We start from the raw sequence: 4,595 nt of genomic DNA on the forward strand, positions 1-4,595 counted from the left end.
TTATTGTTTAAATAACAATAAATGTAAATGGAGTAGTGTAACGTTTTGAGATTCGCAACTTATTTTAGAGGCCATGAAACTCATTTACACAAAAGGAACTTAGTGCAAATTGTAACTTCAAACAGCGTTTCATAGAGATCTTCGACCTGTATTACTATCTTAAGAGACTATTCTAATACTCCTTCATAACTACTGGTATTGTTTTATATAACCAATTATATGAGTATGATACTTATCAAATTGTTACATTCATTTCTATTCGTATGTAGATTTTTGTTTTCTTTTCATTTCACAATCGGTCCTAATCCGTTTTGAAATAGCCTTTTGCATTTTCATAGCCCCCCCCCCCCCATTCCTCTCTCTATCTTTCTCATTTCTTTTACCTTTTTTTTCTTTCTCTTCGACGCCAATGACTCCCTTGACGATCTTGATAAAGTACAAATTGGATTGGATTTCATGCTGTCTGCTTGAATTTCCCCAATGTCACAGTATAAACAGATCAGCTCTGAAGTTTTATTCTATATATCGTATCGTCTTTGGATGTTTTTCCGTTTTCTCTTCTAACTGAACAGGGTATGTAATGACACACACACGTACACATATGTCTACTCACACACACGTACACATATGTCTACTCACACACACGTACACACACGCGCACGCGCACACACACACTCATAAACACGCACACACATATATATGTATGTGTGCGTGTTTGTATATATATACATATACATAAATATACATATATCATACAAACACACAGGCATATATATAAATACAAAATTAAATGTATATACATATGTGTGTGTGTGCATACATGTGTGTATATATATGTATGTACATATATGTATGTATGTATGAGTATGTATGTAGATATATATACATACATACATATGTATGTGTGTGTGTGTGTATGTATATGTACATACGTGTGTATATATATACATATATATATATGTGTGTGTGTGTGTACGCACACATATTATAAATCACATATTATATATATAAATATATATATATATATATATATATATATATATATGTATGTATGTATGTACATATATATGTGTGTGTGTGTGACACACACATATACATATATAGATAGATATGGATATGGACACACACACATATATGTGTGCGTACTACAAATACATATTGCTTATATATGCACATATATCTATATGTATATATATATAAACACACACAAATACACAAACGACTATACATACATATATATGTATATATATAGACGCACACATACAGAAACGGTTTTATATATATATATATATATATATATATATATATATATATATATATATATATATATATATATATAGACGCACACAAATACACAAACGATTATAAATGTGTGTATATATATGTGTGTGTGTGTGTGTGTGTGTGTGTGTGTGTGTGTGTGTGTGTGTGTGTGTGTGTGTGTGTGTGTGTGTGTGTGTGTGAGTGTGCGTGCGCACGTGTATCCTTTTAAATGTAATTAATATCAGTTAACAAAAGGTGACATATTCAAAATATTTAAAGAAGTGTGACGTCCGATGTCGATAGACGAAGGAAAGAGTATGATGGGAGGGGCTTAGGGCCCGCGCATGTTCAAATGATTTCGGTAGTTCTGAATCGTTTTATTTGTAATTTTAAGATGTTGATAAACGAAGAACTTGTATATACTGCTATTTTCTATTGTAATATCAGTAAAGCAGTGGTTGATAATTTAATATAATTCAAAAATAAAATCACATTCGTCAAATGAAGCAAGATTCTTAGGAATACGGGTAGAGTCGAGCCTGTGGCACATCGTTGCTGTCGCGACCGGCCCGGGGAAGTGTCGAGGATGAAATTAGCGACAGTTTCTAATGTCGTAAGACAGTTTTTGTCAGCGGAAATAAGGCCTAAGATAAGTGAAAACGCCCCGCAGTCTATAGATCTGAATGCACACGGCTCTCAAACTCTCGCTCTGCGCACGGCTCGCTCCCGCTCGCTCCCGCGCTCTCGCTCTCGGATTTGAAATCATCATTCACTCATGGCCTCGAAAGCATTCTAATTTCTTAATATTTTGTTTGCACACGATTGGGAAGTAAGCTTAAAATGAATGAATGACTTTATAGTTCCATTCGGTTTTATATTATTGACTGTTTATCGCTGCTTTCAGGATTCTTACGAAGAGGATGTAAAACACAGTTTAGGTCACAGTATACATGAATTGCAATCTTATTGTCTGTATTATACTTAAAAGATGATATAAATCATCCCCGGCTATGTTAAGCATGCATAAATATCTAAAAGATAAGTTCCAGTTGAATCATTAAAAGCTTAACTGGCAACGGTGAGGCCCCTGCACACGGCACGCAGCTGGCGGTCTTACGTCAATATAAACATTGCACACGTGGGCTCCGACGCAGAAGCTCAGCAAGCAGTACATTCATATCGTGTGATCGTGCTCAACTCCATTGAATTCGACTCAAGATGCCTGATCCCTGCTGCATTGGTAAGGGATTATTAGTGCTATAATATAATTGTTCGCACTATTGCCATAAATTGCAAAAGTAACAGTGGACATTTGTGTCGGGTCTTCTCACTTTCCAGTCCTAACCACAACCGGTGTCGTTGCGAACACGTAGCTGTGCCAAACGTGTAGATAGCACTTTTTTTAAAATTTCTTCTCGCCTTGCTAATTGGTCATTAAATCAACGATGAACGTGATAGCACTGCCATAAATTTCCCGAAAATAAAGATCGAAGCTAACGGAGATTTTGGAAGACGGACAGCGGGAAGTGATCAATACAAACCCCAGTGACGCGATGACCTAAGACGCAACACTGATATCTTTCTTCGGTGCAAAAAAAAAAAAAAAAAAAAAAAAATAAATATATATATAAATATAAATAAATATATATATAATATATATATATATATATATATTTAACGTAATGTTATGATTTAACCATAGATATACTTTAGCTTGATAACTTGCCATAATTACATTCGGCAAAAATGCCGACCGAATGCCGTAAAACGGTAAACGCCGCTACTGCACTTGTATGCTTCGTAATGACCTCTGCATTGCCTTGAACACGGTATCGCAGTGCCGTCTTTTTACCACACTTGCTTAACCTCCTTGAAGACTACTATTCCGGTTGATGGCAAAAAGTGTACTCTGCGATACTGCCTCTCGCCTTGACCTCGTACGTTACTAGCATTTTGTCCTGCATCTGTCATGAACAGATCTGTTAACTCTCTTCCCTTACAACGGAACTCGATAGACCGAATGATATTTAATGACTTTCATGTACGCTTTCATGTACGCTATCTTTCGGTCCTTAAACCATGTATTTACTACGCATTGAAAGAATACTCTCGCTATTTAGCATGAATTCTCGCTTAGATTTTTGGGAAGATGTGCAACGTCTCGGCGTTTCCGGTAAATTGCAGAAAATTATTCGGCAAACCGATATGATTATGGGAAAGAAACGGCACTCGTTATACCTCGGTGCTATATTTAGGGTGTTGGAAATGACACCCTTGTATATCATTGATATCTTGAAGATGGTCTTTACAGCTATCGATAAGAGCTGTCGAGATGATAGCTATCCTTTCATGCTTATCATAATTAAGATGCGTCTTTTTTTTTTCTGTTCTTTTTTTTTTTTTTATTGAAGCAAGGAATCTAGAGCTTTCTATTCCTTATCTCTATCTCTATCTCTATCCATCTCCCTTAATTGCCTTGTTTACTCCTTCGCTCTTTCCATATTCTCTCGGCTCTTCCACCCTCTTTCTACATTCCCTTTTTAACACGTATCTTTCCCCTCCCCCTTACCTCCTGCCCCAATTCCTAAATGGAAAGGGGTTTTGTGGCGTCCTCCGCCCCTGAATAATGCAAGCCCTTCAACTTTGCAGATAAATGCGAGTGCGCCGAGGGAGGCTGCAAGAAAGGATGCGTGTGCAAGAGCTGTCGCTGTGAACCCTGTGAGAAATGTAAGTATTTCTTTCCATCTCGACTCCCTTCTTTTCTCTCCCCTGATTTTTATAAAGTAATTTCATCTTGAAATCTGTTACTCGATTTCACCCTGTATTAATCGTATGTCTAGTTATAATCGCTTCTTAACTTTAAATCGTGTCACTTCTACAATTATAGAATATGGTCTTGTGTAGTTGGTAAGATGTAATTGTATAACCACTACGCTCAGTATTTACCCACTTCACTCACTTACGAATTAAGCCGTTTTCAGACTAGAAATCTTTTCTATTCCTGTTTTACTATTTCACAGGCACAACGGGGTGTTCTTGTCCCTCGAAGGAGGACTGTGCCAAGACTTGCTCCAAACCATGCAAGTGTTGTCCATAGGCTAAGCGCCTCATGACTGCCAGCATGACGGTCTCTCCCGTGCGGCGGAGCGAGCAGGAGAGGGAGAAGACTGAAGATTGGGACCAGTCGTGTGATTTATAGGTTATGAAAGATTCTACATTCTATAGGTCTATGTTGGCTCTGACATAAATTATTCTGTTAATGATCTCTTATCTTTTCTAATATATCGAATAGACTTTTATTTTTTTTTGTATTAAATAAATACGAGTCAAAC

General features: G+C 36.8%; 1 long non-coding RNA gene across 1 annotated transcript; it reads left to right on the forward strand.

Moving 5' to 3' along the window:
* The first annotated feature begins 2,388 nt into the window (after positions 1 to 2,388).
* LOC119584242 lies at positions 2,389 to 4,595 on the forward strand. The gene is made up of 3 exons (XR_005229788.1): positions 2,389 to 2,503; positions 3,913 to 3,990; positions 4,284 to 4,595. It is a non-coding gene; the product is annotated as an uncharacterized LOC119584242 (long non-coding RNA).

This window comes from Penaeus monodon, chromosome 18 (assembly GCF_015228065.2).
Source record: "Penaeus monodon isolate SGIC_2016 chromosome 18, NSTDA_Pmon_1, whole genome shotgun sequence".
NCBI classification, from domain to species: domain Eukaryota; kingdom Metazoa; phylum Arthropoda; class Malacostraca; order Decapoda; family Penaeidae; genus Penaeus; species Penaeus monodon.